The 15,800-nt window shown below is 37.9% G+C and overlaps 1 protein-coding gene across 3 annotated transcripts in view; it reads left to right on the top strand.

Moving 5' to 3' along the window:
• The window catches only part of RAD51B (RAD51 paralog B), a 735,346-nt gene that overhangs the window by 288,688 nt on the left and 430,858 nt on the right, over positions 1–15,800 (top strand). The gene's annotated exons all lie outside the window — the stretch shown is intronic.

The raw sequence follows: 15,800 nt of genomic DNA, 5'->3' as shown, positions 1-15,800 counted from the left end.
GGAAAAATAACCCTTACCAAAGTTAATGGCTCCCACTAGCATTTTCAGTAACATGTACCAGATGTGAGTAGTTAATTATTCTCAGATCTGATAAGTACCTGCCAGCCAAGGCTAATTTTATTTTCAGTAAACAGTGGCCAAAGGTCCTAGCTGTTCATTTGATAGGATAGGGCCTGTTTGCACTTATCTATTAATAAAAGCACAACACTCCTTTAGTTTTCCTTTCCCAGGGCCAGATAAAACATTTCAGACACTCAACGTATTTGTCTTCGTAAATCAGACAAAGTAAACAAATCTGGTAGATTAACTTGGTAAACAGAGTGGTTAAGTGTTACCTTTCGAGTTTAGCTCAACGCCATATAAATAGCATTAATCGCATGGTATTTTCAATAACCTTTATGGAGCAAGACAGAGTTGTTCTCTCCCCCCCCCCCCCCCGCCCCCTTTCAACCACTAGGAGTACAGTGTATTTCTTAAGTACTTTCAGATGTCCTGTAGGGAGATTTGAAAATCACTCTAAAATGAAATTTCTTTTGTCTCATTAATAACACATTGGGAACTTTGCACCAGTTAACTTTAATTTAAACCTGGAAACTTCTGCGGTTCATCTCAGAAGGAAAGTAAGATTGCAGAGTGGCATGCAAGCTTTGCCAGAAGGAGATAACAACCATCTAGAGGTTATTGATTTGGATGGAGTAGTGAGAAAGTGGTCAGATTTTATGGCAGAGAGAAGGGTAGGTAGATGAAAATTCAGGCTCTATTCATACAGATTTTTTCTCTTAGGCAGAGAGTCCTTTAGGATCAGAAGTACTATTTATTTTGTGGTGTAGATTCTTGACTTGTGAGAAGTGGCATGAAACTGATCAGTTTTTTCACACTAGCCAACAAAACACTATGATATCAAAATAACTTCCATTTACACCAAGCCTCCACTAGATTTGAACTGGTGATCTGGTGGTATAGGGCTCCAAGTCTCAAGCCAGTTCTCAGTATCATCTTGTCTACCTCATTAAACTTTTTTTTTTGGTAATGATCAAGACAACTCTCTTTACCAAGATAGATTATCTTTTGCATTGGCTTTATACTTGAGCTTGCAAGTACTTTCTAAAATTTTGTTTAGTTTTTCATAATAATCTACTTTATTTGGTAAACATGGTACATGAAAGGCCTTATAATCTGAAAGGCCTTATAGAAATTCCCTACTCACACCTCTTCCCCCACCCCTCAATGATCTCTGCATTAGTATCTTATTATATATGAGGGTGGCCTGACATGGGACCATGAATATAAAACCAGGTACTTACTACCATTGTAGAGGTGATTGATGATGGTGACGGTATAGAGTGAAAACCAGGAGTTTGGTAGTCTGTATTCAGTTTCCAGCTTCACTTTAATGACCTACTGGGAAACCTGAGGCACATTATTTGTACTAATATTTTAGGTTCTCTAGCTATGCCATGAAGATACAAGTCTTAATCCATTTGCCTACTTGACAGACATGTTGTTAAAACTAAGAAGAGAAAAAAAAAAAAACTAAGAAGAGAGAGTATAAAGTTCTTATAGTCTATAAGAGGATAAAAGGTAATATAACCAATGGGTAAAAAAATATTTATACAGTTCAGAAGAGTAAGCCTTTGAAGTAAACCTTTTCTGTGTTATATTTACTAGTCTTGCATGTAACAATTATTTACCATATTTAATTTTTTTCAAAATTGGATCCAGAGTATAGTAAAATCCATGGCATGACTTTCAGAAGGAGATATTTTGTTATTTGTACCAACACTTCAATTAAATACTGTTTTTTAAGCTATAAACCAAGTCACATCTTCAAGGTGTCCTTGATTTTAAATGATCTGAGACTACTTATCTGTTGACATCGGCTAAGTAGCAGCAAAGAAAGTATTTAGGGAAATGTTGCTGTATTCATAATTCCAGTTAGCCCCAATCTATTAAATGATTCTCAAATCTATATTTCTACCCTAGATCTTTGTCCTGAATAAGAAAAAATTCTAGACCCATAAATTTCAAGTAAGTAGACCACCTCTCTACTTGGATGGCCTATGATAATTTCTAGCTCGATATGTATAAAAATTAATATAATATTCCCAAATTTCATCTCTCTGTAAATGGAATCACCCATCTCTCAAGCTAGAAAAGTCTTACTCCTTCCCCTCAAATTCTATGGATTTGACTATCAGGATTTTATGCCCCTTTTCTCTCTCCCCCTATTACTAGCTTAACTGAACTCATGCTCTCTGTTGCTGGATGGCTGCAATTGCCTTCCTGCAACTGAACTTCTCTAATTGCAGTCTACTCTCATACTATTTCCAGATTAACCTTATGCAAATGCAAATTATAAAGTGTTACTTTCTTACCAGAAAAACTTGTAATGGCCTCTTGTGTCCTACCGGACAAGATTTAAGCTCCTTATATTGATTATTGAGGTCTTAGGGATCTTTACCTTATTTCTGACTTTGAATCTCTTGTGATCTATGTTCCAGTCACGTTGAAAGTTTATGGATTCCTAGACATCCCTGTGAACACTCTACACTCTCTCCAACCACTCCATTGACTGGAAAACATTTATTTATTTCTAAATCCCAATTCAAACATGATGTTGCTGGGATCCCTGGGTGGCACAGTGGTTTGGCGCTTGCCTTTGGCCCGGGGCGCGATCCTGGAGACCCGGGATCGAATCCCACATCAGGCTCCCGGTGCATGGAGCCTGCTTCTCCCTCTGCCTATGTCTCTGCCTCTCTCTCTCTCTCCCTCTGTGACTATCATAAATAAATAAAAATTAAAAAAAAATTAAAAGGGATCCCTGGGTGGCGCAGCGGTTTGGCGCCTGCCTTTGGCCCAGGGCGCGATCCTGGAGACCCGGGATCGAATCCCACATCGGGCTCCCAGTGCATGGAGCCTGCTTCTTCCTCTGCCTGTGTCTCTGCCTCTCTCTCTCTCTGTGTGACTATCATAAATAAATAAAAATAAAAATTAAAAAAATTAAAACAACAACAACAAAAAAAAACAAACAAACATGATGTTGCTTGTGACTTGCTTGTGACTCAAATGGAATTGGTTACTCCCTCCTGGTATCCCATTATACCCTGTATATGCTTCTTATATAGTTCCTGTGAAACCTGTAGCACTTACTTTACCCTTCTCTTCCTACTTGACTACTTGAGGGATTGTATCTTGTTCATCTTTGTACTTCCATGTCTGACTCAGTGGTTGGAAGAGAGGTAGGACTTGATTGATAGATTTGCTGGATGGATGAAGTAAAGTTCTGTGACCCTATCTACCTGCTCAAATTCCACTCCCTTTTCAGTATTGAATGGAAATGGCCTTAATAAATAGCCAGATCAAGATCTGATAGATATACTAGGTCTTTACTTACTATTGGTATGATTGAAAGGCCAACAAGAATGTCTCTTTAGCCCCTCCACCTACCCAAAGGTTTCATAGATAGTCTGAAATTTCACATGAAGGCTCATTTGTGAAGGTTCTGATATTTCATATACACTCCTTTCCCTCTTAGAACTTTATAGTTACAAAGTCCTTCCATAAACATTATCTTATTTAATTTTGAAAACAACCTTATGAGAGAGACTTTTATCATATATATTTTAGAGATAAAGAAATAAAACTTCAAAGCAATTCATGGAGCTAAAGTCATTCCATTGACATGGTAGAGCTAGGGCTTGAGCCTAGGTTCATTGATTCCAGCATCTTCTTTTCTTTAGGCCCTTACCTTGGAAGGATACACAAATGTATTAGCAGTTAAATACTTTAGTGTATATTAGTCAAATGGATCACTTTCTTCATGCCAAATCACCAAGAGGAGAATTCTGAGGAGGAAATGAGAGTTGTAATTTCTATATTGAAAGAGAGAAATAGTATAAAGAAGATGGAGGATCATTTTCAAGGCTGGAGCAAGCCCTAGGAAGTCAGACTTTGGTTAGATATGACGGTGGGCCTAGGTTGGACACTGTCTTTTTTTTTTTTTTTTTAAGATTTATTTCTTTATTTTAGAGAGAGAGAAAGCAGGGGGAGGGGCAGAGGGAGAAAAAGTCTCAAGCAGCTCCACCTTGAGTGTGGAGCCCAATGCAGGTCTGAATCTCACCACCCTCAGATCACCACCAGAGCCGAAACCAACTGTGCCACCCAGGTGTCCCTAGGATAGACACTATCTTAATATAAATAGCAAAATTTTTATTTCTTCATTCACTACTTCTTTGCTAAAGCTACATCTTAATTTAATTTTTTTAAAGGTTTTATTTACTTATTCATGAGAGACACACAGAAAGAGAGGCAGAGACACAGGCAGAGGAAGAAGCAGGCTTTATGCAGGAAGCCCAATGTGGGACTTGATCCCAGGACCCCGGGATCATGCCCTGAGCCAAAGGCAGATGCTCAACCACTGAGCCACCCAGGCATCCCGACATCTTAACTTAATCTTAATAAAATATCCATAGAAAGTTTCTATCATCCTTATATTGATAGTCATCTAGATCTTATCAAAGTACAAGATGCTGAATATTGAAAATCATATATTTGATATCCCCAAAAGTGTTCTTTAAAAATCTTTAATGTAATTGTTTCATGGGAAACACAAGCTAGTTTTATGATGCAGCACTGGTGGGATTAAAATTTGTTCTTTGTCTTTCATGTGGGAAGTTTTCTTCAAAAGTCTGCTGATCTTTGGTAAGCCATTCGTATTGAAGAGCAAGAGTAGCATGCATGTGCAGACATACACACACACACACACTGGTAATTCTAGGTATATGGGCAGTTATGTTGATTGTGTCTTCATTAGAGGGTTGTGGGCATGGATCCCAGTATTTTCTAGGTGGAGCTCCAAATATCTGCAACTCTGTCTTTTCTCTAGCTGTGTGGAGAGGAAACTTCCAGTTTTTTTGTTTTTGTTTTTGTTTTGTTTGTTTTGTTTTGTTTTGTTTTGTTTTGAGGGAGAAACAGATGGTTGTCAGAGTTTAGGGAGCTGAGGGAAGGAAAGAGGCAAGAGGTAGGGGTCTTGTCTCTTCCTGTACATAGAATTTTATCAACCTTCCCATTCAATACAATTCTGTTCACTACTTCACCAGCCTTGCTTTCCGTCTTTGAGTCCAGAATCCCTTAAGATCCATTTCTCCAGGGAATAAACTTCTGAAGGATGTGCAGGATGCTACATCCAAACTAAGAGTGTGGGTACGATTTGAAGACAGGGGGTTGAGGAAACCTTTCCGTGGAAGGAATAATACAAGCAAAGCCACGAAGTTGGAGGAAAGCCAGAGTGAATGGTAAATAATCAAAAGTAAGTCACCCTTCCTAGAGTGAAGCATCCATGAAGAGCTGAGTTGGAAGCAAAATGAAGGTAGGAACAGAGATTGAACCTTCAAAGACAAGACTAAGAAGGCTGGACTTTCTTCTGGAAGGTGCCAAGGAGCCAGCTGCTGTATCCTACTTCATTAAATTAGTAAGCTTCTGAGTGCCTGATAGATTACTAGCAGGGGGTTAAAAATGAATTAAATTGGGATGCTGCTCTGTGACTTTGACACAATTCACTACTTTTTAGTTGAGGTCTCAACATGAGAAACATTTCATACGCATAATTTTGGAGCTCACAGATCCTATGAAGGTGATCAGGCTTAGGAGGCTTGATGTTCTTTTTTTGTGATCTGCACTTCTCTGATAGTGAAGCCATTTTGTTAGAATGTGAGAGCTTGCAAAGGTTTCCCATCATCTAGATGATATCAGTTACAGCACTCATTGGCCTGGGCCACATGATCATGGAACCAGAGACCCTCAGATGAGAAGGGGCTTGAAAGGACATTATTACTTTGTAAATGCAATGTTATTAAAGGTAATAGAAATGTACTTCCAGGATTTTTATGCCATCTAATCAGGAGCAAAATGAGAGACAAAATGTTTGTCTGTTGCCTAGCTCCATGCTCAGTTCTACAAAGTCCTTTTATGGTTGTGATGATGATAGTAGTGATCATTTAGAAGCGGTTTTTGACCACATATGTGTGCTATGGTAAGACAGTTTTCTTCCTCAGCAACCTAGGAAGAACATTACTTTTTATAGAACTCAGATACAAGTTCTCTCCTTCAGACTGTTTGCCCAAGCCTTAAAAATATGGCATGATTACACGAGCACTCTGGAATTTAGATTAAGCAGCATTCAATTTGAAAATCTAATCACATCATCTAAATATCATTAAGTTATAATAGGTTGATTGATAGGGACCGAAGCTGTTTTTGCCTGGTGCTGCATGCCTTTCACTCAGCCGGTCTTTTCAAACTAAGATGTTGATAAAGGCATCTATAAATCTTAATAGTTGGAGACAGTTTAAAAGCATAGTTCACTGGGTAAGGTCACACCCACTTAAGTGACCTATTTTGTATACTTTTCAAAAATAGGTTAATTAACTTAATAGAAATAATAGGACTCTCGTATTGATGTGCAATTACTACTAAAACAAGTTTTTTTCTTTCTTTCCAAGTGAACATGATGTTCATGAAATTGAGGGCATAATAGCCATGACAAGAACCAGGCTTAGCAAGGCAGGTCATGTTCAGCGAGTACATTTCAGACTTGCCCTTTAAAACCCGCTTTTATTCCAGTGCTAGGACATGGGCATACCTCCACTAAAGCATTTCACTCCTGGCACTCTCCTATTTCAGTTTTCGGGAAGGGGGGGGGTGGATTATTCTAGCTGTTGTTGTTTTCCTAATCATCATAACAGCAGTTTATGTAGATCCTGTTCCCTGAAGAATTCAGCACGCATAGGAACCTCAATGAATTTTGGTCTCTGTTCTTTTCAAACTGAGGCTGTTTTCTTCATTTTTCTAACCTACCCCACTTGAATGATTCATCTGGTACTCTGGGAGAAGCATGATTTCAAAGGAGGCTGTAGTGTAGGAGGGCAAGGGAGTGCCAGGGCAAGAGTCCTATTTGGGACAAGTTACATTATCTTAAAGTAGCTTGGTTTCTTTTTTTTTTGTTTAGTGCCTGATTCAAATTTTCTGTTCCCAAAGCATTTTATACTAGTCTTAGACCTTCTTGCTGATGGTTATAACCTTTCAATTCTATTATTGGTCACTAATTTTGCATAATTTGATTTTTCCATTTATCTGTTCCTTACAGTATACCTCATTGATGTTTTATATCGTAAGTTGAGTACTTGGGTATTATATCATTCTTTAGAACATATAAATATATTTTAAATAGTAAGTTACATTTTAAAAAGTTAATTCCCTCCCTTGATGGGATATCTTATATCACAAACAACTCTCTCTCTCTGTGGATGTTGCTGAGTCCTCATGCCTTGATTTGTTCTGTGGCTGAGAGGCAGTTAGTGATACGTTTTCACGGGAGGGCAGGTTGTTCTTGCAAGTCAGTCATGATGCATGCATTGAACTGAGAGGCTCATTTTGAGCTGGAGGTTCTGGATGGACTCCTAGTTTGCCTTACAGCAGTGCCATTTCCCAACTTTTTTATACTGTCCTGACATTACTACCTTTTCTAAATGGAAACAGGTCTTGTTTGCATGTATGCATGCATGCATACAGAAAATCACAGATAATACTATTCTGTGGGCTCTTAGCTGTGGCAGAGAGAACCTTATAACCATGTCCCAGCCTTTGGTTCTTCATTAGGAAAATGCTTTTCCTCCAGAAGGTGATAATGATTGTGAAGTTCAGTTTTCTGACTTCTTGGTGAGAGCATAGGCAAATGAGAGAACTCTTTGGTTTTATGTTGATCAATGGAATGGTTCACTCTTTAGTGCAGGATGGAACCTACCCCACTTGAATATGCTAGATTCCTCTAATTCCTAGGTTAATGTTGGTGGTTTACCATCCCAAGCATTTTCTCTAGAGTTAAGCAGCATCTCTTTCTTGAAAGCAAAGCCCTCATTTCCTATTTCATATCCTCTAATTTGTCTAGTACAGGGTCCAGTTCAGAGCAAGCATTCATTAAAAGCATTTTAGTTAATTAACTACAAAACGTCTGGCTTGGGTTTAGGAGAGACTGAGGGATTGAGCATGGGAGGCACTGCGCGCAAAGAATGAAAATCAAAAGGGTATCTGTTTTCATTACTTTTTTTCTTAAATAATACAAGTATTATATATAACTTGTGGAAAATTTGGGAACATGGTTAAGTTTTGAAAATCACCCAACTGCTCCTGGATGTGTGCCTAAGATAACAGAAAATAGGTTGTATGCAAATGTTCATAGGATCATTATTCATAATATCCAAAAAGTAGAAACAAATATTCATCAATGGGTGAAAGAATAAACAAAATGTGGCATGTCCATGCAATGGAATATTATTCGACAATAAAAAGAAATAAAGCACAAATACATATTACGATGTGGATGAATCTTGAAAATATTATGCTAAGTGAAAGAAGCCATTCACAAAAGGCTGCACATTACATGATTTCACTCATATAAAATGTCCAGAGCAGGGAAATCTATAGAGACAGAAATTAGATTAGTGGTTACTTAAGGGTGGGGATGGGAGATTTGGGGGTAATAAATGGCTGAAGGATTCTGCTGGAAGTGATAAAAATGTTCTAAAATTGACTGTGATAATGGTTGTACAACTTGATGGGTAGATTAAAAAACACTGAAATTTTTTAATGGGTGAATTTGTATAGTATGTGAATTATATCTAAAGAAAGCGGTTCTACAAAAAGTTATCACCTAAAACTCAATCCTGAAATGTCTACTACTTAATAACATTTTGTTATATTTCCTATTTTATATAAATTTAAAATGTTCACATAGTTTAGCTTATATTTTATGTATGGTTTTTACATAGTGTTTTTCACTTACCATTTTATCATGGACATTTTCCCATCCTATTAAAAACATTTTTGTAAACACAGTTTTAATGGCAGCATAATAATTTATCTCATGATTGTAACATAATTTCCATAGCCATTCTTCTACTGTTGGACATACAAGATGTGTCTATTTTTCACAATTGTAAAAAGCAAGTTGTGGGATGCCTGGGTGGCTCAGCGGTTGGGCGCCTGCCTTTGGCTCAGGTCATGATCCCAGGATCCGGGATTGAATTCTGCATCAGACTCCCTGCGAGGACCCTGCTTCTCCTTCTGCCTGTGTCTCTGCCTCTCTCAGCTGTCTCTCATGAATAAATAAATAAAAATTTAAAAAAAAGCAAGTTGCATTTTGGAAAGGTTGTGAGACCTTTTATTGTGATTTCTGAACATAAAACATTTATGTGAAATTAAAAAAAAAATGTGCAGAGGGTAATGCCTTTGAGTTTGAGACCAAAGTTTCCAAAAATAAAAGCTTTGTGTCTTGGTTTTAGCCTTTGTGTTGAGCAAAGTAAGTTTTCAGCAGGAGTCACTAAAAGATCCACCTGCCCAGGGAAAGTTTTTAGGTCAACATCCAGATTAGCTCCACCTCCACACCCCAAGTAGTAGAGCAGTCTCTCACTCTTCTGTGTGAACAGGTGGACAGATTCTCAGCCTGACTGAGTTCCTGTATTAATATAAGAGGTTCTCTTTTTCTTGAAGAATCATCTCTGGAGTAAAAGATTGGAGACTACAGTCTTTTCACTAGAAATATTTTTTATTTTTTAAAGAAAAATATAGTTTTAGGCAGTAATTACCTTTCATCTTATTCATCATATTTCATATTCCTATTTGAGGCTGATGAAAATATTTGAAACTTTAACACCTTTGTATTATAGCCTCATTTAAATTTGTATATCCTACCAGCCAATTTTAATATACTTCTATTATATTGTTTGGTCTTCAATTAAATAGTACCTCCCCCAATTTCACTCTCTACTTTCCTTCTCACTTATATTGTCCAATTTTCATTTAGAAGGGGTAAGGAAATGCTTCATCAGTTGTGGAGAGGAGGATGTGGGTATTGTATGTTTGTTTTCCTGTCATTACATTTTTAACCTATTACATGTACACTTGTGCTATCCTTACTGACTTGACCTCTGATCATATTGCAAAGTACAAACATATTACTTAAGTAAAGGAGAGCCAGGCACAAATGGGCTTATCCTTTCATTAGCCAGGGCCCAATTCATAATTTGTTTTCTAATTTGGAGGAAAAGAAGTTTAGCTAGATTAAGACACTTTTCTAAGTCACATAGCAAGAAACTAAGAATGGGATTGAGAACCCTTGCCAGGCTCTTCCACAAGAATTCGTAAGCTTTTGGGGGCTCATTTTTACAACATGTAAGTGGTTGCCTAGGTAAGAAAAATAATTAAATTTCCATGTACCCAGGTTAAACTGATATCTTCCAAATTTCAAGTGAAGAAAGACCCTTAAAAAGGAAGAACTTAAGAGAATTAAAATGATGTGACCTGAACCATGGTTCCTTTCCCATTCAATTATTTCCTTTTAACCACTGATGGCTTTTTGTGCTTGGCTGGGTATGCTAGTCAAGCCTCTGTTATGAAAGAGAAATAAGACACTTAATCCTGTGAATCATTAACCTGCATTTGCCTCCCTTCCCAGTAGCTTGCCCTTCCTGTATTGTAGTCTGTTTACTCATTTCTGAGCCAAATCTCCAAGGTCTCTTATTATTGAGTGTAGGGACACCTGGATCACAGGGAGTTGGGCCTTTGTTTTACTCTGAAGATGATGTGACTGATTATACAGCTCCAGGCATTTGCATTTTTCAAAGGCATTTTTAAATTTATTGCTTGTAAAAACCTAGTTAGTAAAATATCATTATTTATTTATTTTTTTTTTAAATCAGATGAGGCTGTGGACTCAGGGCAGTTTTGACTTGCCAAAAGTTCCACAAGTCTATGGCAGAATTCGAATGAGTGTATACTCTTATATACTTAGCTCAGGGTCTAACTCATTTTTGTTTCTTATTTATAAAGCCAAGTAGGACTGGCTAGAGTCATTTGTTGTTAATAAGTTTTTGTGTTTGATCTGTTGTCACTGAAGCCTAGGTCAAACTTATCAAAATTATATTCCAGTGCAAAGAGCTTGGGAAACCTGACCTCAGAAACAAGACTTTATTCTCCAACACAACAGTCAATAGGTGTAGTGAGACCTAACCGAGAGATTACCTTTGTGCTGCAGGTTTTTCTTATGTGGAGAGAAGTCCGAATCACGATCTCAGAAGTGACAAGAATAGAGTCATTTACTTATTTAGATTCCAAGGACTGGACACCTTCTGTGAAATAAGAATCACATGGAAAGGAGTGATTTTGTGTAAAGGTTTCTAGGATTGGTTCCGAGGCATAGACTATCTCAGTTTCTCAAGCAGTGGGAACCTAGAGGAGACAGGACTTTTGCATTGTCATATTGAAGAGCAGAGGCAGAGATGGGGTGGGAGTCATGTTTCCTGGCTTCTTCCTTGGGCTATAGCCACTGGAGTGTATAGATAAATATGTATTCAAGGAAGAATGCTTAGCATTGAAAGAGTAAAGTCTTAAGATGGGTAAGATACACAAAATACTCTTACATAGGTTATTATATTGACATCTGTGGCCACATATTGGTCTATGAAAGGGAAAGTTCTAGCCACTGAAACCTCAACCACTAGAAACTTACTCTTTAAGGCATCTTTGTAATTATGGCACTGACTAGCCCAAGTCTTAGATTATTTCATCACGATGTTTCCAGTGTAGCATTGACTATATAAGTGATTAGCAGCTGCTTATTAATTCCTACTCCCTCCCCCTTATCGTTCTAATGATCCATATGTTGCTATCCTTACTCTGCACATAATGCTATTTTTTACTCTACATGTTTATTTTTTATTTAATTATTTTTAAAAAATTTTAAAAAAGATTTTATTTATTTATTCATGAGAGACACACACAGAGAGAGGCAGAGACTCAGGCAGAGGGAGAAGCAGGCTCCATGCAGGGAGCCTGATGTGGGACTGGATCCCGGGTCTCCAGGATCACGCCCTGGACTGAAAGCGGTGCTAAACCACTGAGCCACTGGGGCTGCCCACTCTACATGTTTAGACCCTAATGGAGACACTGGTAAGTTCTACTTACTGGTAGATTTTAGAGTTCAGGATATCAAGGAATAAAGAACAATAGGGAGAAAGAGAAAAACATCATTTTGACTAAGACAAGATATAATCTTGATGGGCCTCAGTGATCCCAGGCTAAGACAAGAGCAGCTTAGACTTAGTGTTTTGAGCCCTTTAACAAAAGCCATTTTAAAATAAAGCATATGGGGGAATCCCTGAGTGGCTCAGTGGTTTAGTGCCTGCCTTTGGCACAGAACATGATCCTGGAGTCCCGGGATTGAGTCCCACATCGGGTTCCCTGCATGGAGCCTGCTTCTCCCTCTAACTGTGTCCCTGCCTCTCTCTCTCTCTGTCTCTGTCTCTCATGAATAAATAAATAAAATCTTTAAAAAATAAAAATAAAGCATATGGGCATAGGATGGGGTACATTGACAATACAGAAAAGTGCTGGAGTAAAGCCAAGAGCATGTGGTGAGGCTCTCCCCAGTGGGGCCAAGACCAGGGCCATTCGGTTGAACTAGAATGCTCCTCTCCTTGATATACACCTAACTAACTTCCTCACCCCCTTCAATTCTTTGCCTAAATGTTATCCTCTCAATGAGGGCTACAAATCTATTCTGACCCAACTATTTAAACTTGCAGTGATTTGAATGAGTTCATTGAAACTTCATTGTTTAACCCTGCAACTTCATTGATTAACCCTGCATAACATAAGAAAATATAATGCAATAGTTGGTGAGTTCAGCGGTGTGATCCACTTCATTGTTTAACCCTGCAACTTCATTGATTAACCCTGCATAACATAAGAAAATATAATGCAATAGTTGGTGAGTTCAGTGGTGTGATCCACATCTTAGTTTTTATTTTAATGCTCCTTCCAAATAATGGTTTTTAGTTAGTATAAATATTAATAATATTTGCCTGTGAGAATGGAACAGAAAGTTCTCCTTTTTCTAGCTATACTTTGAATCCTGGTGATCAGGATTTCTCTGAAAGATTAAAAATTAAATAAAGTGATACTGATATGGTTGAAATACCTGATCTTTGTTTATACTGATAGAACACATTTTGTCATTCCACTTGTTTTTTTCCCCATGGGTTTTTTTTTTCTCTCTTTTTTATTTTCTTTTCTCAATGGAGGTTTGCAACTTCAAAATCCTTTTTCAATCTTTTTGATGTCATTGATGAGGGAAAGACTTCAGGGTGTATTTGCTGAACTTAAAGATAGTTGGTGTGTTTGAAATAGAAATAAAGCATACCAAAGGGGCACAGTATCTGTCATGCAGGGTAATTTAAGTATTACATGCGTCAGACTGATTATTTCCATTTTATTCATGGCTTATAAAGACTTGGTAGGTGCACTTGTCTATGGCCCTTCCACTTGTGTTTTAGGTGAGCTCATCATACCTCACTAACATAGCTGACAGGAGATAGTCTTTATATGGAAAATAACTAAGAAACATCTATTTGGGGTTGTATAGGATTAGCTATTACTGACTCGGTCTGTGATTCTTTTCTGTCTAAATCATTGCTGGGACACAATACTCACTACAGTGCCTCACCAGAAGGACCAGGGTTCTTTTATGGTTCCCAAACCAAATTCAAGTTTTGGAATTATGATGTCTGTTTAAGTTCCAAGTGGCTGAGATAAATTAGCAGTTAACATTTACATACTGGGTTGTTACTGCCTAGGTAAATTCAGAGTATCAGTAGAAAACATGTGGATCTGTCTGACCCAGGTTCAAATCTTCCTACTACCTCTTATGGTATGAATTCTGTTGAGTGAAACTCCCTGGACCTCCACTTCTTCATTTGTAAAATCTGACAGTTCTAAGACAATGGCTTCACATTTTTAAACTACATATTCAGTTTTTAAAGTAGTTGCAAAGAATTTGCAATATCTGTCATCCAAGTGTTTCCTGTCCCCCTACCTGCTCCCTCCTTCCTCTTGTATCATGGTAGCTGATAGAGCAGCCTGCTTACTGCAGTCATTAGAACATCTCCAGGTGAGTGTTTTAATAGACTGGCTCCTCTTGCTGAGCCTGGACTCTTTTTTGGGTGCTGAGTTCTATTAGCTGGGCTCTCTGAGTATGTGCTGATTCACCAATCATCTAATCCTTAAAACATCTTTAGGAGATGAGGAGGAGGCAGGTTTTCTTCCTTAGGTATGCATCTTGGAAATATACCACCTCACACCTATTTCCTTTCTGGGCCTTTGCATGGATTAATGGAAAGTGAGGCACAAGAGGTTAAATACACAACAGTAAATAGTGGAACTGGGATTCAATGCCAGGTCCAAATAATTCCAAAACCTGTATTCTTAATTAATGTGCTGTTCTCAAAGAGTTAGCTCTCAAATCCTTCATCATGTCTAAAATAAGATAATAAAATCTAGTGCTGCAATAGTGAATCAGGAAATTCAGATTTTACTTCTGAGCTTCACCACTGACCACCTCAGGCAACTCAATCATCCTTGGATGATTTCTCCATGAAGGAAATGAGGATCATGATGTCTGTTGTTCAGGAGTAGAATTAAAATAGCATTAGTAAAGCACTTTGGTCTCCAGAGAGGATGAAAATTACATGAGTTTCTAGTGTTAATATTTCATATTGAAGACTTCTGAGCACATTCATTTTAAATGCAAAAAGGTAAACTTTGGACCATGAATATCCTGCTTCTGGGAATGAAATGGTAACCAATCTTAAAATAGTTAGAGCAGTGCCAAAAGAGGGTAAAGTAATGGAACAGTATCACCTAGGTAACTCCCAGAGAAGGCTTCTGGATTGTTTCAATTAGCAGCAAGAGTGTGTATTTTGTGGGCCCCAGGCATACTAATCAACTGCACTATGCCAAGATTGAGTTCTGTTTTTTACTAGAGATCTGTTCTAAATCACTTTGTTCATAATATTGTCATCAAGTGTGCCATCCACAAATGAGGCATGTCACAAAATGAGCAAAAAAGCTTTTTGCTTAGATCGTAACTCCAAGAATAAGCCAAGAAAGATAATACTGAGGATTAAGACTTTTTTATGTAAATGTTTTTATTCCAGATTCCAGAATATTACCGATCATGTACATTGTCATATCTACTCCGAAGGGCAAACGGCATGCAATTCTGTTCACAATCATACACAGTAATATTTCTCCTGGGAACTTTTAGAAGTACCACCTTTTGGGATCCCTGGGTGGCGCAGCAGTTTGGTGCCTGCCTTTGGCCCAGGGTGCGATCCTGGAAACCCGGGATCGAGTTCCACGTCAGGCTCCCGGAGCATGGAGCCTGCTTCTTCCTCTGCCTGTGTCTCTGCCTCTGTGTGTGTGTGTGTGTGTGTGTGACTATCATAAATAAAAATTAAAAAAAAAAAATAGAAGTACCACCTTTTCCTGGGTGCCATGAAGACACTCAGCCTACCAACAGCTGTCTTTGCATGTACATGTGTGTGGGCATGGGCACATCAAAACACCTAGTTGTGATTTTTTTTTGTTTTAGAATGATCCTTGTTGCTGGCCAGTACCAGAGTGATCTAATTAACATATGCTTTTCTGATTTCCATCTACCAAAATCCATTTTTCAAGTTTACTAGTTTTTTTTTCAATGAGCTTTTCTTTAAAAACAATCACATATTGGTTATCTTTTCTCTCACTAAGATACAACTCAATTCTGTTCATAAGGAGAAAATATATAATTTTTTTTTTCATTTTGACATTATCATTGAAGCTTTTCCAAGTAATCCTAAATTGACTTGGGAGAGAGAGGAAAGGAGGGGAAGGAAGAGGAAAGAGAGGGAAGGGGAGAAGGAGGAAGA

The sequence above is a fragment of the Vulpes lagopus genome, chromosome 6 (genome assembly GCF_018345385.1).
Source record: "Vulpes lagopus strain Blue_001 chromosome 6, ASM1834538v1, whole genome shotgun sequence".
NCBI classification, from domain to species: domain Eukaryota; kingdom Metazoa; phylum Chordata; class Mammalia; order Carnivora; family Canidae; genus Vulpes; species Vulpes lagopus.
The sequence above is the reverse complement of the archived record's forward strand: the minus strand, read 5'-3'. Positions and strand labels throughout refer to the sequence as shown.